The 25,830-nt window shown below is 39.6% G+C and overlaps 2 long non-coding RNA genes across 3 annotated transcripts; one reads left to right on the forward strand and one right to left on the reverse strand.

Moving 5' to 3' along the window:
* The first annotated feature begins 2,546 nt into the window (after positions 1-2,546).
* On the forward strand, positions 2,547-10,749 carry LOC125960899 (uncharacterized). The gene is made up of 3 exons (XR_007471040.1): positions 2,547-2,571; positions 9,609-9,703; positions 10,620-10,749. It is a non-coding gene; the product is annotated as an uncharacterized LOC125960899 (long non-coding RNA).
* On the reverse strand, positions 7,363-20,546 carry LOC125960896 (uncharacterized). 2 transcript variants are annotated; one of them, XR_007471036.1, is made up of 3 exons: positions 20,441-20,546; positions 8,767-8,834; positions 7,363-7,733 (listed from the first exon to the last, which is right to left on the reverse strand). It is a non-coding gene; the product is annotated as an uncharacterized LOC125960896 (long non-coding RNA). The 2 variants fall into 2 exon arrangements; XR_007471037.1 differs by lacking the exon at positions 20,441-20,546 and adding an exon at positions 20,271-20,434.
* Between the last annotated feature and the right edge of the window lie 5,284 nt (positions 20,547-25,830).

Raw genomic sequence — 25,830 nt, forward strand, 5'->3', positions numbered from 1 at the left:
GTTTTGGGTTTGTTATTGTAGGTCTTTTCCTTCTCTTGTGTTTCTCGCCTAGAGAAGTTCTTTTAGCAGTTGTTGTAGAGCTGGTTTGGTGGTGCTGAACTCTCTCAGCTTTTGCTTGTCTGTAAAGGTTTTAATGTCTCTATGAAATCTGAATGAGATCCTTGCTGGGTAGAGTAATCTTGGTTGCAGGTTTTTCTCCTTCATCACTTTAAATATGTCCTGCCAGTCCTTTTTGGCTTGCAGAGTTTCTGCTGAGAGATCAGCTGTTAACCTTATGGGGATTCCCTTGTGTGTTATTTGTTGTTTTTCCCTTGCTGCTTTTAATATGTTTTCTTTGTATTTAGTTTTTGACAGTTTGATTAATATGTGTCTTGGCGTGTTTCTCCTTGGATTTATCCTGTATGGGCCTCTCTGTGCTTCCTGGACTTGATTAAATATTTCCTCTCCCATATTAGGGAAGTTTTCAACTATAATCTCCTCAAATATTTTCTCAGTCCCTTTCTTTTTCTCTTCTTCTTCTGGAACCCCTATAATTCGAATGTTGGTTTTTTAATGTTGTCCCAGAGGTCTCTGAGACTGTCCTCAGTTCTTTTCACTCGTTTTTCTTTATTCTGCTCTTTATTTCACTCGTTTTTCTTTATTCTGCTCTCAGTAGTTATTTCCACTATTTTATCTTCCAGGTCACTTATCCATTCTTCTCCCTCAGTTATTCTGCTATTGATCCCATAGAGTATTTTTAATTTCATTTATTGTGTTGTTCATCGTTGTGTGTTTCATCTTTAGTTCTTCTAGGTCCTTGTTAAATGTTTCTTGCATTTTGTCTATTCTATTTCCAAGATTTTGGATCATATTTACTATCATTATTCTGAATTCTTTTTCAGGTAGACTGTTTGTTTCCTCTTCATTTGTTAGGTCTGGTGGGTTTTTATCTTGCTCCTTCATCTGCTGTGTGTTTTTCTGTCTTCTCATTTTGCTTATCTTACTGTGTTTGGGGTCTCCTTTTTGCAGGCTGCAGGTTTGTAGTTCCCGTTGTTTTTGGTGTCTGTCCCCAGTGGCTAAGGTTGGTTTTGAGCTTTGTGTAGGCTTCCTGGTGGAGGGGACTAGTGCCTGTGTTCTGGGGGATGAGGCTGGATCTTGTCTTTCTGGTGGGCAGGTCCATGTCTGGTGGTGTGTTTTGGGGTGTCTGTGGACTTATTATAATTATAGGCAGCCTCTCTGCTAATGGGTGGGGTTGTGTTCCTGTCTTGCTAGTTGTTTTGCATAGGATGTCCAGCACTGTAGCTTGCTGGCCGTTGAGTGAAGCTGGGTGCTGGTGTTGAGATGGAGATCTCTGGGAGATTTTCGCCATTTGACATTATGTGGAGGTGGGAGGTCTGTTGTGGACCAGTCTCCTGAAGTTGGCACTCCCACCTCGGAGGCACAGCACACAGCACTGACTCCTGTCTGCAGCACCAAGAGCCTTTCATCCACACGGCTCAGAATAAAAGGGAGAAAAAGTAGAAAGAAAAAATTAGTAGAAGTGGAAAGAAAGAAAGAAAGGAGGGAGGGAGGGAGGAAGGAAGGAAAAAAAGAGAGAAAGAAGATAAAGTAAAATATAAAGTTATTAAAATAAAAAATAATTATTAAGAGAAAAAAAGAAAAACAATTAAAAACAACAAAAAAAATGTCCAGATAGAACCCTAGGACAAATGGTGGAAGCAAAGCTATACAGACAAAATCTCACACAGAAGCATACACATACACAGTCACAAAAAGAGGAAAAGGGGAAAAAATCATAAATCTTGCTCTCAAAGTCCACCTCCTTAATTTGGGATGATTCTTTGTCTATTCATGTATTCCACAGATGCAGGGTACATCAAGTTGATTGTGGAGCTTTAATCCGCTGCTTCTGAGGCTGCTGGGAGAGATTTCCCTTTCTCTTTGTTCTCACAGCTCCCAGGGGCTCAGCTTTGGATTTGGACCCGCCTCTGCATGTAGGTCGCTGGAGGGCATCTGTTCTTCGCTCAAAAAGGATGGGGTTAAAGGAGCTGCTGGTTGCGAGGAGGGAGGGGCACGGAGTGCGGGTCGAGCCTGCCGCGGCAGAGGCCGGCGTGACGTTGCACCAGCCTGTGGCGCGCCGTGCGTTCTCCCGTGTGAGTTGTCCCTGATTCCTGGGACCCTGGCAGTGGTGGGCTGCACAGGCTCCCCGGAAGCGGGGTGTGGATAGTGACCTGTGCTCGCTTACACGCTTCTTGGTGGCGGCAGCAGCAGCCTTAGCGTCTCATGCCTGTCTCTGGGGTCTGCGCTTTTAGCCGCGGCTCGCGCCCGTCTCTGGAGCTCCTTTAAGCAGCGCTCCTAATCCCCTCCCCTCACGCACCAGGAAACAAAGAGGTAAGAAAAAGTGTCTTGCCTCTTCGGCAGCTCCAGACTTTTAGCCGGACTCCCTCCCGGCCAGCCGTGGCGCACTAACCCCCTGCAGACTGTGTTCACGCCGCCAACCCCAGTCCTCTCCCGGTGCTCCGACCGAAGCCCGGGCCGCAGTTCCCAGCCTCCGCCCGCCCCGGCGGGCGAGCAGACAAGACTCTCGGGCTGGTGAGTGCCGGTCGGCCCTGATCCTCTGTGCGGGGATCTCTCCGCTTTGCCCTCTGCACCCCTGCTGCTGTGCTCTCCTCCGCGGCTCCGAAGCTTCCCCCCTCTGCCACCCGCAGTCTCCGCCCGCGAAGGGGCTTCCTAGTGTGTGGAAACATTTCCTCCTTCACAGCTCCCTCCCACTGGTGCAGGTCCCGTCCCTATTCTTTTGTTTCTGTTTATTCTTTTTTCTTTTGCCCTACCCAGGTATGTGGGGGGTTTATTGCCTTTTGGGAGGACTAAGGTCTTCTGCCAGCGTTCAGTAGGTGTTCTGTAGGAGTTGTTACATGTGTAGATGTATTTCTGGTGTGTCTGTGGGGAGGAAGTTGATCTCCGCGTGTTACTCTTCCGCCATCTTCCCGGAACCTCTGCCATGCTGTTTTTGTCCGCATGGTGACTTTGTTGTAAAAGTGAGCATGAGTTTGGGGAATGAGAATTAATTCTTATGTAGCTGTTCGTTTAACTGAGCTGACCGTTTGCCAACTCCCAGGATCCCCCAAGATTAGCCACAGTGGCCAGCACAGGTTCTCCAGGGAGCTACACAGAGGAAAAGCTCCAGGAAATAACACTGTATTATTGCAGTTTTTCCCTCAAATACGTGGTGAGCTGGCTGACTAGTCAGCTTCAGAATGGGTTAACACTGACATCAAAAGCAGGTAAGGGGGTCTTTTGATCCCTTATCCTGGGACATTCCCTATTCTCAGTCTCCCCAGTGAGGAAAGTTTAAGACATGTAAAGTCAAGGAAAAGCCCATTAAAGGCTAAAGGAGGAAGAGGTTTTCCTGCTAAGGTCTGGTTCAGAAGTCACCTAAGTCAATTTATTTGTGCCTTCTTACTTCATGTCCAAATTTCCCAGCAGGTCAGAGGACAGAGTAAGGGGTTTCCAAACAAGAGGAAACAACAGAGTGATCTTACCAGCCCAAACCACTCACAAGACAATGAATACTAAACCCAAGAGAGATGCGTAGAAATAGAAGGATGGTATCCAAGACTGGTGAACATGTGACCAACCATTTACACCCTGCTGACACAGATTCGCATAGGATACAGCTATATATGCAGATTCACCTATAGTTTCGTGCATATCATTAATTTATTATCTTTAATCACTGTTATTTTATGGTATGAATATACTGCAGTTTATTTTTCTTATTTCACTTATTGATGGACATGGGGGTTGTTTCCGTTTTTGGCTATTGTGAAAAAAGCTGCTATTAGGAAAAGACCTTTTGTGGACATACATTTGCATTTCTCCTAGCTATATACATGGAAGTGGAGTGTTTGGATAAGACGGGTGTATGTTTATCTTTATTAGAAACTACCAAAGAGTTTGGACCATTTTACACTCACACAATGAGTTTTAATTGCTTAAATTTAATTTAATGGGAGTTTTAATTGCTCCACATCATCATAGCACTACTTTCTCAAATCTTTTTAATAGTAGCCATTCCAGTGGGTTAGAAGTGGTATCTCATAGTATTTAAAAAATAAAAGCTTATGACAGTATATTTACACACAATAAAATATAGTTTTAAGTATACAGCCAATGAGTTTTGAAAATTTATGCACCTATATAACTATCACCACAACCAAGATATATATATGTGTGTGTGTATATATACTGATATACATATGCATGTATGTTTCCGTCATTCTCGTACCCCTTTCTAGTCAGTAATGATCCCACTCTTACCTCAACTTCAGACAACCGCAGAAGTGTTTTTGTCACTGTTGATTAGTTTGTTTTTTCTAAAATTTCGTATGAATAGAATCATAAAGTATTTACTGTTTTTCAATCAGCCTGATGTTCTTGAGTTATAGCCATACTGTTGTGTATATCAATAGTTTTTTCTTAACTGAGTAACATTTTATTGAATGAATGCACCATAGTGCATTCACTTGTTGATGGACATTTGGATTGTTTCCAGATTTTGGCTACTACAAATAAAGCTGATACTATCTTATTTTGAAGGTACAGATATTAAGGTAAGCATGCAATACAGTTGGGGAGAAACAACTAGGCTACTGGAATAGAATGTGGACCTTGAAACAAATAAATTCACAATGATGATGATGGTGATGATGAAGATGGTGGTGGTGATGATGAGTGTTTTTTATATATTTATTTATTTACTTATATTTATATATATAAATAAAATCAGAAATGGTAGTTCCTATAAATGGGGGAAAGATGAGCTCTTTATATACTTTTCTGGGATAATTGACTAATTGTTCATTTGGGAGAATAATTAGCTTCCTAACTCACTTCATACAAAAAAAATTACAGATAGATTAAAGGTCTAAATGTGTGAAAAGTACTTTTTTAAAAAAATATAAAAGGATATATTTATGAATTTGAAAAAAATTATTTAAAAAAATCAAAAAAAGTGCAAGAAAGAAAACAATTGATAACATCTTAACTTTTTAAAAAACCCTGCAACTTCTGTGGAATAAAGATACCATAGAGAAGGTAAAAAGATAAACCATAGCCTGAAAAAAACATATTAGCAATAAATAAATCCAATAAGGAACAGTAATCAAGAATGTATACAAAACTTTCACAAATTAATAATCCTCCAATGGCAAAGAACTTGAATAGGCAATTCATGGAGGAAGAAATCTGAAATGACAATTAACATATGATTAGAAGTTCAACTTCATGACTGATCAGGGAAAAACAAACAGAAATGAGATATTTTGTACCCATCAAATTTCCCAAAATTAAAAAATCTTTCAATACTAAATTGTTGGCAGGGATGTGGAGAAACGGAAACTTCCGTACATTCCTGTTAAGAGTGAAACTGGGACAGTTGCTTTGAAGAGCAATTTGCAATACTTGGTAAGGTCACTTTGTTTACATTACAATTCGACAGTTCTACTTTTAGGCATGTGCCCTATAGCTGCACTCTCTGTTACAGTAATCTCTAGCCACATGTAGCTATTTGAGCACTTGAAAAATTAAGATGTAATATAAGTGTAAAATAAGCATCAGACTGAAAAGACTTAGTATAAGAAAAAGAATGTGTAGTATCCGATTCATAATTTTATATTGATTATTTATTGGAATGATAATACTTTGGATATATTGGTTAAATAAAATATAGTATTAGAATTAAAATTCAACCTATTAGTTTTAATTTTTAAAATGTGGCTACTGGAATATTTTAAATTACATGTGTGTGTTGCATTATATTTCTACTAGACAGCACTGGTCTAGGGAAACTCTCACACATCTACTCAAGAAGACATGTACAAGAATGCTTATAGCAGCATCGTTTGCAGTCACAAATTTAGAAACAACCTCTATGTTAATCAGGGCTATGAATAATTTGTCCCCATGAAATGAAATTCTATACAGAATTAAAATAAATAAATTAGAGTTACATATGTAAGCAAGGAGAAAACTCAGAAACGTGTTATGGAATATTATGCAGAGTACATTAAGCAAAAAATACAGGTTATAGAATATTATATAAACTGTTATACCATTCATTTAATGTTTTAAGAACTCCACAGAAAAATAACAAATGTTGTTTATGAATATACATATACAGTGAAAGTATAAAAACACAGGAATGATACAAACCAATTTCAGAATAATTATTGCCTCTGGGAATGGAAGGAGGAAAATGAGATTAGGAAGAGTTATATTAGAGACTTCAACTGTATTATTAATGTTTTATTTCCTTAAACAGATTGGGAGGAAAAATGGCAAATTGTTAGAATTTGTTAAAAGTTGTCATTGGGTACATAGATTAATCTTGTGCGTTATTCTCTATGGTTTTCTCTATGTTAAAAATCGTGAATCATAAAAAGTAAATGAGAAAACTATATTGTGTGAGACAGTTTTTGAAAAGACTAAATTTCAAAGACTTGGTGAAGATATTGCAAAGTAATAAAAGTACAGGGAAGGGGGTTCTTTTTACACCCATGAACTGGAAATACAGTAGCTTCATGTAGTGGCAAATGGTAAACCTTTGGAGAAAGACCACCCAGGTTCAAATCCTAACTGGGCTGTTTTTAAACTATGTAACCTTGAGCAATGTGGTTAAATTTTCATGTTTGTAAAGCAAGGATCACAATATTTGCCCTGCAGGGTTGTTATGAGGGTCAAAGTGACATACACATCAAGTGTCTGGCACGGTAGACATTCTATAAACTGTAGGCTCGTGTACATTAGTGCAGATTTTCATTCCCTCCCTTTTTGTCTGAGACCTTCCATGTACCTCCTGCTTTTCCCCCAACTTTAAAGCAGGGAGAAGCGGAACTCTGCTCAAATAAGAATAACACCATAAGCACATGTGACTGTGTCCCTGAAAAAAGTGAAAGGCTACTAACATAATGAATATACCTACAGTAAGTCCCATGCATACGGACGAGTTCCATTTGGAGAGCACGTTCTAAGTCCAATTTGTTCTTAAGTCCAACAAAGTTAGCCTAGGTACCCAACTAACACAATCGGCTATATAGTACTGTACTGTAATATATTTATAATACTTTTCACAAATAATACATAAAAAACAAACAAAAAATAAAACTTTTTTTTTTTTTTTTTTTTTTTTTTGCGGTACTTGGGCCTCTCACCGTTGTGGCCTCTCCCGCTGTGGAGCACAGGCTCCGGACGCGCAGGCTCAGCGGCCATGGCTCACGGGCCCAGCCGCTCCGCGGCATGTGGGATCCTCCCAGACCGGGGCACGAACCCGTGTCCCCTGCATCGGCAGGCGGACTCTCAACCACTGCGCCACCAGGGAAGCCCAATAAAACATTTTTAATCTTACAGTACAGTACCTTGAAAAGTACAGTGGTACAGTACAACAGCTAGCATACAAGGGCATGTTCGCATCTTTGAAAGCTAACAACTTGAAGGTTCATATGTAGAGGACTTACTGTATTTTTGGCAGAATGGAATTTAGTCAAAGCTTTGTTATGTAATGGGATTAACACTTGCCTAACTGATCTCACACAGTAGCTATGAAAACGAATTGTGATGACTATGAAAGCCTTCTCTGAATGCTGACAGGTTCTTGCCTCTTCTGCAGCAGTCGATTTGTGGGACTTGTTCTCATTTTGACAGGTTTGAAGTGGAAAACACACAGCCATGGGGGCCTCTGAAACCAAGAACTGGAACTGCAGAGACATTAGATGCTTATTATCAGAATGACCTTCACCTAATTCCCAATGAGTGACAACTAGCTGTCAGGACTGAAAATTATCTTTAATGCCATTGTCTCATGTGTTCCCCACAGATATGCAAAAATGAAGTAAGATAATCCTAAGGGATACATTCTACTTATGGGGGTGCTCCAAGGATAGACAAAATTTCCAGAGTTCCTTTCTGTCAGTCAGTCCACACATACATTTATCCACTCAGAAATTCATCCTTCCATCTGACGCACAGACCAACCTGGCACAATGTGAGAGGGACCACACGGGGTGTGAATACCAACAGGTGGGGTCAGTGGGTCCATCTTTCAGTCTGTTCACCACATTCACTAAGGTCACCACTAAGGACCTCTTACTGGCCCAAAACAGCAGACATTTAACTATCCTTTTCAAGTACTATGGACTGCATGTTTGTGTCCTTCCAAAATTCATATTTTGAAGCCCCAATCCCCATTGTGATAATATTAGGAGGTGGGACCTTTGGGAGGTAAATATATCGTGAGGATGGAGCCCTCATGATGGAATTAGTGCCCTTATAAGAAGAGACGTGAGAGACCTTGCTTCCTCTCTCTCTCTCTGCTGTATGAAGACATAATCAGGAAGAGTGTTCTCACCAGGAACTGAATTGGTTGGCACTTTAATCTTAGACTTCCTAGTCTCCAGAACTGTGAGAAATACATTTCTGTTGTTTAAGCCACCAAGACTATGACATTTTTGTTACAGAAGCTCAAACTGAGTAAGATACCAAATAAGGGATTCTACCCCATGTATGATTTCTCTCACCTGACCATTCCCTCCTTAACCCCCTCTTCTCTCTTGATGTTTGTCCCCTGCCTTGGTTTTCTTTCCACTTCTTGAGTGGTTAATTCTCAGTCTCCATTCCTCCTCCTCCTGCTTCCTAAGTCTTGGTGGGCTCCCAGGAAAATGCCCTCAGGTCCCTAATTTCCTCTCCCAAACTCGGTGGCCCCAAACTGAACCCATAATCTTCCTTTCATACCTTGTCTTCCTGTGGTCACCATCAGTTACTGGTCTGGGACCTCAACTGCTCCCCAACATCCGGGGTCTCTGCAAAGTCAGAGTGATTGGCTGAATCAGAGGTTGCAAATTATGGAGCCTCAGGAATATTTTGTTTGTTTAAACTAAATAGTGTTTACAATAAATGAAAAATCACAAAAATCCAGATTTTCATTTACCCTTTAAACCTGAATTTCCACATGACAACAATAAGTGGGAGCTGATTGGCAGCTGCCCCCTTTATTCTAAGTACACACTGTCCAGTATGCTGTGCAGTTTGTCATGGTCCCCACTACTGCCTATTGATCTCCAGCAAGATACCTGACATGTTTTGCTTTTTTAAAATTATTATTACTTGCACAGACCTTGTAGTAAGTTGTGTCATAGATTTGTGTGGAAACATGATGGTGCTTTTGCAGAATTTTTCACTGCATGTGCAAAGAATATAGATACTATTGCAGTAGTATAGGAAATGTGGGATTTACCATTGCTCCAGCTCAACCTCTAAATGAAGGAAAATGAAGCCAGGTTTCCTATGAATGAAGACTTGTTCCTTTTAGTATCTGTGGTAGCTGCTGTCTGCCCTGTTTTTTTAAATTATGTTTTTCATTAAACATGGCAAATAAGCTGTGTGTTAGAGCATACTTAGTCCAAAGACTGTAGTTAAGATCCCACCTGAGCTCAATGAACGAGCCACTCAAGTTTGCTCAGTGATTTCTGCTCTCTTAGTTGGACCCACTTATATGAGTTGCTTGGGTTGTTGCTGAATACAGCTCTCCAGGTCATCTGTTTTGATAAGAGCTGTGTCATTTTTTTACACCACAGATTTATTCCAGTGGGTGTGGAGTCAAGTGCCCAGGAGGTGGGGCAGTCGCTCACACTTTTTGGAGATTCAGCTCCTTCCTGAGCTGTGCTTTCAGGTAAGAGATTGTGCCAGGCTTTGGAAACACTGGGTTATGGGTTAGTAGCTTCAGCTCCATGTAACAGGGTTTTCCAGGGCCCACACCTGAGCCCGAACAACTGTTTCTTTATAAATGGAACAGAAAATGACGCTTTTGAAAACTCCAAACAATAATTTATTACATTATTAAATCAGGGATAAGTAACATGTAGGAATAGATTATAAACAAAGAAAACTGCTACTAAGTGGTAGATGGTCTGTTTAATCTGTTTCAGTCCCCTGATAACATTTTGCAGGTGTAATCAGGGTTCTGCTCTGCTAAACTGAGCCACAAATCACCTTATCTGCCTGCAGTTTGCTGTTTGTATTTACAATCGTAGTTTTTCCACATATAAAGATCTTCAGGAACCTAATTTTTTCAGGGCCCTCCAGCAGTATATATACTGCTCCCCCATTTCCTGTCATAAAACGGGGGAAACATTTTAAGAATAGGTTTATTTGAGAGGGTGTGCCTATAATAGCTTTTTCTCTTTTTCACTATACTAAGCTATATTATATAAATAAAAATATGGTGTGAGCCAAATACATTCATATTTCAACAAAATAGAGTTTCTTGGCAGGCATTGAGATTTAAGTATCCTATCAAATGAAATCAACTCCACATTGACTTTCCCTCTCTGAGCTACCATATTTCTGAGATCTTACTACTTTTGGCAACAGAAGAAACTGGTCATTTTTACAGTAATTCAGGTTGAACAGGTTGGGGAGTAAAACCTGGTCTCCTCAAATCAAGTGAAGCCAAAGAATGAAGTGAGTCTCAAATGGCACCATTTGCTGCTTTAACCTGGGAGTCTTACTTCCCATCATTAAAAGTAGGGTTTGAGAATGTCAAAGCAACTTGGCCATCTGCTTCAATTTCCTTTTTATCTTGGCAGATCTCCTCTGGCTGAGTGTATACAAAGTTGACTCAATTCAAGAAGAAAGCAGATAAAAAAAGAAGAAAGGGAGAGTAAGTAGATATTGGGGGAAGGGAGTGGGAAAGGAAACCTTTATTGAGAACTGACTATAGCCAGGCATTTTGTATATTTTATCCTATTTAATGTCATAAAACCCTGATAAGTAGGTATTATGTCCATAATATTGATGAAAGATGTGAGATTTGAAAGACTGGCTAACTACCAAACCTCTATTCTTTCTGTTACTACCTGGAGGATAATAAAAAGTGAGAAGGATTATGACCCATTCACTTAAGGGATATGTTGAGAAGATGGTGCAAGAGAGGTGTGGAGCTCAAAAGGCTAATGTGATGATGAAAGACTAAGAAGTATCATTTTATTTTAAAGGCTGAGAATCAAATACAGGGAGATTTGGCAAACCTCCTGATGCCTAGGCTTGCTTTTTGATGGTTTGGGAGTGTTTGGAAGAATTTTATGGTTCCTTGACTTAGCCTCAGGTGAATGGTGAGCAATGGAGAACACAGTATGTTCTATCCATTAAGGCGCTCAAGTGGACAGGTGCCAGACATGAGCAAACTTAAGTGTTAAAAGAATGACTGACTGCTTTTTGGAGAATAGACAATAAGGACTCAAATATTAAACAAAGCAAACCAACCAGGGGTTAGGGCAGTTGTCTAGGGGAGATAGGGTGGTGGCAAGAACCAGAGTGGTAGTGATGGAGAGAGTGAGGAGTGCTTGGATTTACATTATATTTTAAAGGTAGAGCCAATATCATGGCTGATGGATTGGATGTAATGTGTGAGACAAATAGAGAAGTTAAGGATAATGCTAAGGTTTATGGTTTTTTTGACCTGAGCAACTGATTGACACTGTGATGGGGGACTATCTGAGGAGAAACATTTTTAAAAAGGTAGAAGAGGAATTGAGTGCAGTTTAGGGTAGAATAACTTTGATATATCTAGTAGTTATTCAAGTGAAATTATTGGGAAGACAGTTGGATGCACACGTCTGAAGATACTGTATATGAGTTGGATATCAGGGCTGGGGGTATATACAGAAATATATGGCATTTAAATCCATGAGATTGGGTGTGATCACTATGGGCGTGAGTGTAGAGGGGTCAGAGGAGAGGTCTGTGGATCAAGGGCACTCTGGCTTTTGTTGTAAAAATTGCCACTGAGCCATCTTGGAGCTATCCAGAACTTTTCTCTCTTATAAACTCCACATCCAATTCATCAACAAATCCATGTTCTAACCACTGCCACAGCTATCACCCCAATCACAGCTGCCGAGATCACTCCCCTTGATGATTACAGTAGCTTTCTAGCCTTATTATGGCAGCCGGAGCAGACTAATACAGATGGTAGTGACTTTTGTAGTGCCTCGTCTCTGGGTGACAAAACCTCTCCCCAACTCTCCCCACTTTGGTTCTCTAGTCCTTTTTAACACTTTTAAGCAATATCTCCTGCATTAAATACCTTTGAGCTGAAAATACCTAAGGTGATTTCCATTTTTTTCTGAATAAATCCTGATGGACACAGTATTTGCTACCAAGGATGATGGCATTCATATTGGATCAAACTGCATCTATTGATATAGATACAATTGCCAGAGATTTTGAAAACTCTGTGTTATCGTGAGCAGCTGGAGTGATTGCTATCAGCTTGCTTGTTTAGTTGACTGAAACCTGGACTCAACAGTGGCCTAATTCAATGAATCTGAGGTGCTATAACTTCTTTGGTGAAACAGAAAGGAAGAAATCCTAAAGCTTAGGGAGAAGAAAGCTGGAATACATTTTTCAGGTGTGAACCTCCTATATTCCACTGTGTCTCGAGGAAGACCCAAAGCATTTAGAAACGCATTGATGAGGGAAACACCATAATTTTGTAAAGCTCTGTACTGTCTGTCTCTTGCTACCTGGGCATGAAAGTGATAGATGCCACTTTACAATACACCCCCAGAGTGGCTGAGACCAAGTGCCAGCACTTAACTGCCTGAGACAACATGGGCCTAGGTCCTGAAATGGTCAGTAGGGATGGGACAGCAATGTGAATATTGTGACCCATTGTGACAATTTGATCTGTGTCCTTAGGACTGATAGATGGGTATTCAACGAAAGTAATAAATATAATCAGAAACATTTGAGACCTGGACACAGATCTTGTAGAACTGTGTGCTCTCACCCTGATCCCAGACTCAAGCCAGTTCAGTGACTTGTAGCCTCTTGAATGAAGAAGGGACTGAGTCTCCTTGAGGAAGGAGCCCGTGACAGGACCAGAGTTATAGAGTGTAAATATTCCTCCAAGATTTCCCCCAAAGGACCTGCATCCATATAGCATGATGATAGTGAATTGAGGAAAGAAAAATAACAATATCTTTAGGAATTGTAGACAATAATTTGGAATGAATGTTAATCCCTGGGGACCTGAAATGCATCCGTAGTCTGCCAGAGTGGGGGCCTGTGGAGGTTGGGTGATAAGCAGAGTTTTAGTCTAAATTGACCTCACAGTGGGTCTAGAAAGTCTGAATTTACCTCAGGTTATTTCCTAAGTTCCCAAATGCATGATTGGAATAGACACACTGGTAAGTGGCAGAATCACCAAGTTCATTCCTTCACTTATGGGCTGAGGGTTATTAAAGTAGGGAGATCCAAGCAGAAGATGCTAGGGCTTCCTCTCCCTACTAATCCCTGGGTGAACTGCAGTTGTTGGTACTACCGTTAAAGGCTGGAAAGATGCAGAAATGATGATTCCTTCCATATCCTTACTTAATTTTCCTGTTGGTCTGGCCATAAGGCAGATGCATCTTGGAGAATGACTGTACATTTTTGGAAAGTTAATCAGATGTAATTCCAATTGTAGCAGCAATACAGCTGGAGTAGGTGCCATGGAAGACTGAGCCACCCATCATCAAACTTGCTTATGTTTTAGAACCATTTCTACTCAGTTACAGCTTGGTGTCATGCATGCCCAATGCTATAAACTGGGATTCAGATAATACCCAGCTCACATGTAAAAGAATGAAATTAGAACACTCCCTAAAACCATACACAAAAATAAACTCAAAATGGATTAAAGACCTAAATGTAAGGCCAGAAACTATAAAACTCTTAGAGGAAAACATAGGCAGAACAGTCTATGACATAAATCACAGCAAGATCCTTTTTGACCCACCTCCTAGAGAAATGGAAATAAGAGCAAAAAATAAACAAATGGGACCTAATGAGACTTAAAAGCTTTTGCACATCAAAGGAAACCATAAACAAGATGAAAAGATAATTCTACCTGAGAGGTTGAACCAAGATGGTGGAGTAGAAGGATGTGATTTCACTCCCTCTTGTGAGAACACCAGAATCACAACTAGCTGCTGGACAATCATCAACAGGAAGACACTGGAACTCCCCAAAAATATACCCCACATCCAAAGACAAAGGGGAAGCCACAATGAGATGGTAGGAGGGGTGCAACACAGCAAAAACAAATCCCATAACTGCTGGGTGGGTGACTCACAGACTGGAGAACACTTATACCACAGAAATCAACCCATTAGAGTGAAGGTTCTGAGCCCCACATCAGGCTTCCCAACCTGGGGGTCTGGCAACAGGAGAAGGAATTCCTAGAGAATCAGACTTTGAAGGCTAGAGTGGTTTGATTGCAGGACTTCAACAGGACTGGGGGAAACGGAGACTCCGCTCCTGGAGGGCACACACAAAGTAGTGTGTACATCGGGACCCAGGGGAAAGAGCAGTGAACCCAGGGGAGACTGAACCAGACCTACCTGCTAGTGTTGGAGGGTCTCCTGCAGAGGCAGGGGGTGGCTGTGGCTCACTGTGGGGACAAGGGCACTGGCAGCAGAAGTTCTGGGAAGTACTCCTTGGCATGAGCCCTCCCAGAGTCTGCCATTAGCCCCAACAAAGAGCCCAGGTAGGCTCCAGTGTTGGGTTGCCTCAGGCCAAACAGCCAACAGGGAGGGAACCCAGCCCCACCCATCATCAGTCAAGCAGATTAGTGTTTTCCTGAGCTCTGCCCACCAGAGCAACAGTCAGCTCTACCCACCACCAGTCCCACCCATCAGGAAACCTGCACAAGCCTCTTAGATAGCCTCATCCACCAGAGGACAGACAGAAGAAGCAAGAAGAACTACAAACCTGCAGCCTGTGGAACAAAAACAACATTCACAGAAATATAGACAAGATGAAAATGCAGAGGGCTATATACCAGATGAAGGAACAAGCTAAAACCCCAGAAAAACAACTAAATGAAGTAGAGATAGGAAACCTTCCAGAAAGGAATTCAGAATAATGATAGTGAAGATGATCCAAGACCTCAGAAAAACAATAGAAGCAAAGATGGAGAAGATGCAAGAAATGTTTAACAAAGACCTAGAAGAATTAAAAAACAAACAAACAGAGATGAACAATAAAATACCTGAAATGAAAACTACACTAGAAGGAATTAATAGCAGAATAACTGAGGTAGAAGAACGGATAAGTGACCTGGAAGACAGAATGGTGGAATTCACTGCTGCAGAACAGAATAAAGAAAAAAGAATGAAAAGAAATGAAGACAGCCTAAGAGAATTCTGGTACAACATTAAATGCAACAACATTAGCATTATAGGGGAGCCAGAAGGAGAAGAGTGAGTGAAAGGACATGAGAAAATATTTGAAGAGATTATAGTCGAAAACTTCCCTAACATGGGAAGGGAAATAGGCACCCAAGTACAGGAAGCACAGCGAGTTCCATACAGGATAAACCCGAGGAGAAACACACTGAGACACATAGTAATCAAATTGGCAAAAATTAAAGACAAAGAAAAATTGTTGAAAGCAGCAAGGGAAAAATAACAAATAACATACAAGGGAACTCCCATAAGGTTAAAAGCTGATTTCTCAGCAGAAACTCTACAAGCCAGAGGGAGTGGCATGATACACTTAAAGTGATGAAAGAGAAGAACCTACAACCAAGATTACTCTACCGGGCAAGCATCTCATTCCGATTCGATGGAGAAATCAAAAGCTTTACAGGCAAGCAAAAACTAAGAGAATTCACCACCACCAAACCAGCTCTACAACAAATGGTAAAGGAACTTCTCTAAGTGAGAAACACAAGAGAAGAAAAAGACCTACAAAAACAAACCCAAAACAATTAAGAAAATGGTCATAGGAGCATACATATTGATAATTACCTTAAATGTGAATGGAATAGTGCTCCAACCAAAAGACACAGGCTTGCTGAATGGATACAAAAACAAGACCCATATATAATCTGTCTACAAAAGACCCACTTCAGACCTAGGAACACATATAGACTGAAAGTGAGGGGATGGAAAAAGATATTCCATGCAAATGCAAATCAAAAGAAAGCTGGAGTAGCAATACTCATATCAGATAAAATAGACTTTAAAATAAAGAATGTTACAAGAGACAAGGAAGGACACTACATAATGATCAAGGGGTCAATCCAGGGGGAAGATATAACAATTATAAATATAGATGCACCCAACATAGGAGCACCTCAATGCATAAGGCAACTGCTAACAGCTGTAAAAGAGGAAATCGACAGTAACACAATAATAGTGGAGGACTTTTAACACCTCACTTACACCAATGGACAGATCATCCAAAATGAAAATAAATAAGGAAACAGAAGCTTTAAGTGACACAATAGACCAGATAGATTTAATTGATATTTATAGGACATTCTATCCAAAAACAGCAGATTACACTTTCTTCTAACTGCGCCCAGAACATTCTCTAGGATTGATCACATCTTCGATCACAAAATAGCCTCAGTAAATTTAAGAAAAGTGAAATCATATCAAGCATCTTTTCTGACCACAATGCTATGAGATTAGAAATGAATTACAGGGGAAAAAACGTAAAAAACACAAACACATGGAGGCTAAACACTACGTTACTAAATAATCAAGAGATCACTACAGAAATCAAAGAGGAAATCAAAAAATACCTAGAGACAAATGACAATGAAAGCATGACAATCCAAAACCTATGGGATGCAGCAAAAGCACTTCTAAAGGGAAGTTTATAGCTGTACAAGACTATCTCAAGAAACAAGAAACATCTCAAATAAATAATCTAACCTTACACCTAAAGGAACTAGAGAAAGAAGAACAAACAAAAACCAAAGTTAGCAGAAGGAAAGAAATCATGAAGATCAGAGCAGAAATAAATGATATAGAAACAAAGAAAACAATAGCAAAGATCAATAAAACTAAAAGCTGGTTCTTTGAGAAGGTAAACAAAATTGATAAATAATTAGCCAGGCTTATCAAGAAAAAGAGGGAGAGGACTCAAATCAATAAAATTAGAAACGAAAAAGAAGTTACAACAGACACCACAGAAATACAAAGCATCCTAAGAGACTACTACAAGCAATTCTATGCCAATAAATGGAAAACTTGAAAGGAATGGAGAAATTCTGGGCCTCCCTGGTGGCACAGTTGTTGAGAGTCCACCTGCTGATGCAGGGGACATGGGTTTGTGCCCCGGTCCGGGAAGATCCCACATGCCACAGAGTAGCTGGGCCTGTGAGCCATGGCTGCTGAGCCTGTGCATCTGGAGCCTGTGCTCCGCAATATGAGAGGCCACAACAGTGAGAGGCCCGCGTACCGCAAAAAAAAAAAAAAAACAAAGGAGAAATTCTTAGAAAGGTATAACCTTCCAAGACTGAATCAAGAAGAAATAGGAAAATATGAACAGACCAATCACAAGTAATGAAATTGAAACTGTGATTAAAAATCTTCCAACAAACAAAAGTCCAGGGCCGATGGCTTCACAGGTAAATTCTATCATACATTTAGAGAAGAGCTAACACCCATCCTTCTCAAACTTTTACAAAAAATTGGGGAGGAAGGAATACTCCCAAACTCATTCTATGAGGCCACCATCACCCTGACACCAAAACCAGACAAAGCTACTATAAAAAAAGAAAATTACAGACCAATATCACTGATGAATATGGATGCAAAAATCCTCAACAAAATACTAGCAAACAGAATTCAACAACACATTAAAAGGATCATACACCATGATCAAGTGGGAATTATCCCAGGGATGCAAGGATTCTTCAATATATACAAATCAATCAACGTGATACACCATATTAACAAATTGAAGAAGAAAACCCATATGATCATCTCAATAGATGCAGAAAAAGCTTTTGACAAAATTCAACACCCATTTATGATAAAAATTCTCCAGAAAGTGGGCAGAGAGGAACCTACCTCAACGTAATAAAGACCATATACGACAAACCCACAGGCAACATCATTCTCAATGGTGAAAAACTGAAAGCATTTCCTCTAAGATCAGGAACAAGACAAGGATGTCCACTCTCACCGCTATTATTCAACATAGTTTTGGAAGTCGTAGCCACGGCAATAAGAGAAGAAAAAGATATAAAAGAAATACAAATTGGAAAAGAAGAAGTAAAACTGTTATTGTTTGCAGATGACATAATACTATGCCTAGAGATTCCTAAAGGTGCCACCAGAAAACTACTAGAGCTAATCAAGGAATTTGGTAAAGTTGCAGGATACAAAATTAATGCACAGAAATCTCTTGAATTCCTATACACTAATGATGAAATATCTGAAAGAGAAATTAAGGAAACACTCCCATTTACCATTGCAACAAAAAGAATAGAATACCTAGGAATAAACCTACCTAGGGAGACAAAAGACCTGTATGCAGAAAACCATAAAATACTGATGAAAGTAATTAAATATAATACCAACAGATGGAGAGATATACCATGTTCTTGGATTGGAAGAATCAATATTGTGAAAATGACTATACTACCCAAAGCAATCTACAGATTCAATGCAATCCCTATCAAAATACCAATGGCATTTTTTACAGAACTAGACCAAAAACTCTTAAAATTTGTATGGAGACACAAAACACCCCGAATAGCCAAGACAGTCTTGAGGGAAAAAAACGAAGCTGGAGGAATCAGACTCCCTGACTTCAGACTATACTACGAAGCTACAGTAATCAACACAATATGGTACTGGCACAAAAACAGAAACATAGATCAATGGAACAAGATAGAAAGCCCAGAGATAAACCCACGCACCTATGGTCAACTAATCTATGACAAAGGAGGCAAGAATTTACAATGGAGAAAAGACAGTCTCTTCAATAAGTGGTGCTGGGAAAACTGGACGGCTACATGTAAAAGAGTGAAATTAGAACACTCCCTAACACCATACACAAAAATAAACTCAAAATGGATTAGAGACCTAAATGTAAGACTGGACACTATAAAACTCTTAGAGGAAAACGTAGGAAGAGCACTCTTTGACATAAATCACAGCAAGATCTTTTTTGATCCACCTCCTGGGGTAATGGAAATAAAAACAAAAATAAACACATGCGACCTAATGAAACTTCAAAGCTTTTGCACAGCAAAGGAAGCCATAAAGAAGATGAAAAGACAACCGGCAGAATGGGAGAAAATATTTGCAAACGAATCAACAGACAAAGTATTAATCTCCAAAATATATAAACAGCTCATGCAGCTCAATATTAAAAAAACAAACAACCCAATCCAAAAATGGGCAGAAGACCTAAATAGACATTTCTCCAAAGAAGATATACAGATTGCCAAGAAGTGTGTGAAAAGCTGCTCAACATCACTAATCAGTAGAGAAATGCAAATGAAAACTACAATGAGATATCACCTCACACCAGTCAGAATTGGCTTCATCAGAAAATCTACAAACAACAAATGCTGGAGCGGGTGTGGAGAAAAGGGAACCCTCTTGCACTGGTGGTGGGAATGTAAACTGATACAGGCACTATGGAGAACAGTATGGAGGTTCCTAAAAACAGTAAAAATAGAACTACCATATGACCCAGAAATCCCACTTTTGGGCATATATCCTGAGAAAACCATAATTCAAAAAGAATCATGCACCACAGTGTTCATTGCTGCTCTATTTACAATAGCCAGGACATGGAAGCAACCTAAGTGTTCATTAACAGATGGATGGATAAAGAAGATGTGGCACATATATACAATGGAATATTACTCGCCATAAAAAGAAACAAAATCGAGTTATTTGTAGTGAGGTGAATGGACCTAGAGACCGTCATACAGAGTGAAGTATGTCAGAAAGAGAAAAACCAATACTGTATACTAACACACACACACACACACACACACACACACACACACACACACACATATATGGAATCTAAAAAAAAAAATGGTTTGAAGAACCTAGGGGCAGGACAGGAATAAAGATGCAGACATAGAAAATGGACTTGAGGACACAGGGAGGGGGAAGGGTAAGCTGGGACGTAATGAGAGCGTGGCATGGACATATATACACTACTAAATGTAAAATAGCTAGTGGGAAGCAGCCACACAGCACAGGGCGATCAGCTTGTTGCTTTGTGTCCACCTAGAGGGGTTGGATAGGGAGGGTGGGAGGGAGAGGAAAGAGGGAGGAGCTATGGGGATGTATGTATATGTGTAGCTGATTCACTTTGTTATACAGCAGAAACAAACACACCATTGTAAAGGAATTATACTCCAATAAAGATGTTAAAATAAAAAGATAATACCCAGCTCATAATGAATAGCCATGATGGAATTGTACCTTGAGCTCCATGGTCAGGCATTCAGTCTCAACTAGGGCTCAGTAGTAAGCCAGAAGCTGTTTCTCAAAGGCGAATAGACATTTGAAGAGGAGGACATGGCTTTGCTTCAAAACCTTAGGGTTCTGTACCTCTACTGGGGCTGGACAGAAATTCCATTCAGTATCCTTACCTGCTGCAGACACTGTGATCATTGCAGGATCTTCTGGGTTACCAGGCCCAAGTGGCCAAGCAACTTTCATTAATCGGACTAATTGCAGAGGCTTCTCTTGCTGTTGGCTGAATTTGAATGAGGCAGCCTTGTGGGTTTCTCAATGAGTCACAGTAACTAATGCAATTAAATATGGCATATGTGTAGCATGACCTTCCATTCCAATCTGCCCAGGCCAGTCCCAGTTGATTCTAAAAGATAAAATCTCAACCACCACAGCGTCTTTAATGTTTTATTCTCTTGGATGCTTTTACTTTTATATAGATCTTCACCATTTTACTCTGCTGGTAAAATACTTTGACTCTTTTATAGAGCTTCAGTACTTTACTCCCTTGGACAAATGTCATAGACCTTTATAGATGTTTATTATTTATTGGGCAAATACATGTCTTCTTTTGAATGTTTGCTATCAGCACCCATTTCAAATAGCTTATTTGGAAATTATCTAATTTATGATGGCAAAATCTAATCCCACCCTCCTGCTGAGGTCTTATCTCCCCTTTCTGGGGCCTCCTCCTCTGTTGACCTCAAGGAAATTCTCAGAGGATTCTTGGATTATATTTATGTAGGAAGGAAACATGAATGTGTTAAGGGTGTGGTAGTTAATGCCCCAAGCTGGTAAAAACTCACCACCTTTTTTCCTGCAGACAGTTTTTACAAATATGAGTCTTATTTTTTAACATCTTTATTGGAGTATAATTGCTTTACAATGGTGTGTTAGTTTCTGCTTTATAACAAAGTGAATCAGTTATACACATACATATGTTCCCATATCTCCTCCCTCTTGTGTCTCCCTCCCTCCCAGCCTCCCTATCCCACCCCTCTAGGTGGTCACAAAGCACCGAGCTGATCTCCCTGTGCTATGCGGCTGCTTCCCACTAGCTATCTATTTTACGTTTGGTAGTGTATACGAGTCTTATTTTTAAATTTGAAGTCTGAAGATTATCTGTAACAGTTGCTACCTGCCATTCCCATGCAAATGCTTTTCTAAGCCTACATGGAAAGTCTTGGTTAGGAAATTAAATTTTTTTTTTTTTGCACTTTGCCAAATGATTGTACTTTAGGCCTTGGAAAAAAATGCTTTGCATTTCAGGTTAAATATAAAAGCCTGTAACCATCAATGACTCAGAACAGTAGAGTAGATCTGTAAATAACAGCCTTTCTGTTTAGGAAAAATAGTGCTTTCTCTCTGCAGGTGTAGAAAAGTCCCATGTCAGATGTGTAAGGCATCTTTTTATTCATGCATTAAGAATGCTGGTTTATAGTACTTTTAATAAGAAAATGAAAAGAAGTGTTCGTAATGTAAAGGTTTATTTAAAGTGTAGCTGAGTTCCTTCATTACAAACAGTACTCCTAAAAGCATGCTTACCATATCCTTCAAATTTTACTATATATATATTTATCCACAAACTTTCAAGAGAATCTTTAAATATTACATTTCCCATTTTTAAGACAGATTATTTTGTGGATCGAAAAACAGTTATCTTTTTCGTAGCTCTGTTCAGAAAGCATTTCCTTTAGTTTTCCCCTCAATTTCTCAGTAAGTCATATTGTCACAGTATCACTGACACTGACAGAGACTGATGAGTACTTTCTTTTTTTTTAAATAGTGTCATTCGTTTCTATATTTATTTTTTAGCATCTTTATTGGAGTATAATTGCTTCACAATGTTGTGCTAGTTAGTTTCTGCTGATCAACAAAGTGAATCAGATATATGCAAACATATATCCCCATATCCCTTCCCTCTTGCGTCTCCCTCCCACCCTCCCTAGCTCACCCTTCTAGGTGGTCACAAAGCACTGAGCTGATCTCCCTGTGCTATGTGGCTGCTTCCCACTACCTATCTATTTCATATTTGGTAGTGTGTATGTCACTGCTACTCTCTCACTTCATCACAGCTTACCCTTCCCTCTCTCCATGTCCTCAAGTCCACTCTCTACATCTGCATCTATATTCCTGTCCTGCCCATAGGTTCATCAGAACCATTTTTTTTTTTTTTTTAGTTTCCATATATATATGTTAGCATACGGTATTTGTTTTCCTCTTTCTGACTTACTTCACTCTGTATGACAGACTCTGGGTCCATCCACCTCACTACAAATAACTCAATTTCGATTCTTTTTATGGCTGAGTAATATTCCATTGTATATATGTGCCACATCTTCTTTATCCATTCATCTGTCGTTGGACACTTAGGTTGCTTCCATGTCTTGGCTTTTGTAAATAGAGCTGCAATGAACATTGTGGTACATGACTCTTTTTGAATTATGATTTTCCCAGGGTGTATGCCCAGCAGTGGGATTGCTGGATCATATGGTAGTTCTATATTTAGTGTTTTAAGGAACCTCCATACTGTTCTCCATAGTGGCTGTATCAGTTTACATTCCCACCACCAGTGCAAGAGGGTTCCCTTTTCTCCACACCTTCTCCAACATTTGTTGTTTGTAAATTTTCTGATGAAGCCCATTCTAACTGGTGTGAGGTGATACCTCATTGTAGTTTCGATTTGCATTTCTCTAATAATTAGTGATGTTGAGCAGCTGTTCATGTGCTTCTTGGCCCTCTATATGTCTTCTCTGGAGAAATGTCTATTTAGGTCTTCTGCCCATTTTTGGATTGGGTTGTTTGTTTTTTTAATATTGAGCTGCATGAGCTGCTTATAAATTTTGGAGATTAATCCTTTGTCGGTTGCTCCATTTGCAAATATTTTCTCCCATTCTGAGGGTTGTCTTTTGGTCTTGTTTATGGTTTCCTTTGCTGTGCAAAAGCTTTGAAGTTTCATTAGGTCGCATTTGTTTATTTTTGTTTTTATTTCCACTTCTGTAGGAGGTGGGCCAAAAAGGATCTTGCTGTGATGTATGTCATAGAGTGTCCTGCCTATGTTTTCCTCTAAGAGTTTGATAGTTTCTGGTCTTACATTTAGCTCTTTAATCCATTTTGAGCTTATTTTTGTGTATGGTGTTAGGGAGTGATCTAATTTCATACTTTTACATGTACCTGTCCAGTTTTCCCAGCACCACTTATTGAAGAGGCTGTCCTTTCTCCACTGTACATTCCTGCCTCCTTTATCAAAGATAAGGTGATCATATGTGCGTGGGTTTATCTCCGGGCTTTCTATCCTGTTCCATTGATCTATATTTCTGTTTTTGTGCCAGTAGCATACTGTCTTGATTACTGTAGCTTTGTAGTATAGTCTGAAGTCAGTGAGTCTGATTCCTCCAGCTCCGTTTTTCTTTCTCAATATTGTTTTGTCTATTTGGGGTCTTTTATGTTTCCATACAAATTGTGAACTGTTTTTCTAGTTCTGTGAAAAATGCCAGTGGTAGTTTGATAGGGATTGCACTGAATCTGTAGATTGCTTTGGGTAGTATAGTCATTTTCACAATGTTGATTCTTCCAATCTAAGTACTTGGTATATCTCTCCATCTGTTTGTATCATCTTTAATTTCTTTCATCAGTGTCTTATAGTTTTCTGCATGCAGGTCTTTTGTCTCCTTAGGTAGGATTATTCCTAGGTATTTTATTCTTTTTGTTGCAATGGTAAATGGGAGTGTTTCCCTAATTTCTCTTTCAGATTTTTCATCATTAGTGTATAGGAATGGAAGAGATTTCTGTGCATTAATTTTGTATCCTGCTACTCTACCAAATTCATTGATTAGCTCTAGTATTTTTCTGGTAGCATCTTTAGGATTCTCTATGTACAGTATCATGTCATCTGTAAACAGTGACAGTTTTAATTCTTCTTTTCTCATTTGGATTCCTTTTATTTCTTTTTCTTCTCTGATTGCTGTGGCTAAAACTTCCAAAACTATGTTGAATAATAATGGTGAGAGTGGGCAACCTTGTCTTGTTCTTGATCTTAGAGGAAATGCTTTCAATTTTTCACCATTGAGAACAATGTTTGCTGTGGGTTTGTCATATATGGCCTTTATTATGTTGAAGTAGGTTCCTTCTGTGCCTACTTTCTAGAGAGTTTTTTATCGTAAATCAGTGTTGAATTTTTTTTTTTTGGCGGTGCGCGGGCCTCTCACTGCTGTGGCCTCTCCTGTTGAGGAGCACAGGCTCCGGACGCGCAGGCTCAGCGGCCATGGCTCACAGGCCCAGCTGCTCCGCGTCACGTGGGATCTTCCCAGACCGGGGCACGAACCCGTGTCCCCTGCATCGGCAGGCGGACTCTCAACCACTGCGCCACCAGGGAAGCCCAGAATTTTTTCAAAAGCTTTTTCTGCATCTATCAAGTTTATCATATGTTTTTTATCCTTCAGTTTGTTAATATGGTGTATCACATTGATTGATTTGCGTATAATGAAGAATCTTGCATTCCTGAGATAAACCTGACTTGATGATGGTGTATGATACTTTTAATGTGCTGTTGGATTCTGTTTGCTAGTATTTTGTTGAGGATTTTGCATCTATGTTCATCAGTGGTATTGGCCTGTAGTTTTCTTTCTTTGTGACATCTTTGTCTGGTTTTGGTATCAGGGTGATGGTGGCCTCATAGAATGAGTTTGGGAGTGTTCCTCCCTCTGCTATATTTTGGAAGAGTTTGAGAAGGATAGGTGTTAGCTCTTCTCTAAATGTTTGATTGAATTCACCTGTGAAGCCATCTGGTCCTGGACTTTTGTTTGTTGGAAGATTTTTAATCACAATTTCAATTTCAGTGCTTGTGTTTGGTCTGTTTATATTTTGTTTTTCTTCCTAGTTCAGTCCTGGAAGGTGGCGCTTTTCTAAGAATTTGTCCATTTCTTCCAGCTTGTCCATTTTATTGGTATATAGCTGCTTGTAGTAATCTCTCATGCTCCTTTGTATTTCCAGACTCAGTTGTTACTTCTCCTTTTTCATTTCTAATTCTGTTGATTTGAATCTTCTATTTTCTTTTCTTGTTGAGTCTGGCTAATGGTTTATTAATTTTGTTTATCTTATCAAAGAACCAGCTTTTAGTTTTATTGATCTTTCCTACTGTTTCTTTCATTTCTTTTTCATTTATTTCTGATCTGATCTTTATGATTTCTTTCCTTCTGCTAACTTTGGGGGTTTTTTGTTCTTCTTTCTCCAGTTGCTTTAGGTGTAAGGTTAGCTAGTTTATTTGAGATTTTTCTTGTTTCTTGAGGTAGGCTTGTATTGCTGTAAACGTCCCTCTTAGGACTGCTTCTGCTGCGTCCCATAGGTTTTGGGTTGTTGTGTTTTCATTGCCATTTGTTTCTGGGTATTGTTTGATTTCCTCTGATTTCTTCAGTGATCTCTTGGTTATTTATTAGCGTATATTTTAGCTTCCATGTGTTTGTATTTTTTATAGTTTTTTTTCTGTAATTGATATCTAGTGTCATAGCATTGTGGTCAAAAAAGATAC

Source organism: Orcinus orca, chromosome 13 (assembly GCF_937001465.1).
Source record: "Orcinus orca chromosome 13, mOrcOrc1.1, whole genome shotgun sequence".
In the NCBI taxonomy this organism is placed as follows: domain Eukaryota; kingdom Metazoa; phylum Chordata; class Mammalia; order Artiodactyla; family Delphinidae; genus Orcinus; species Orcinus orca.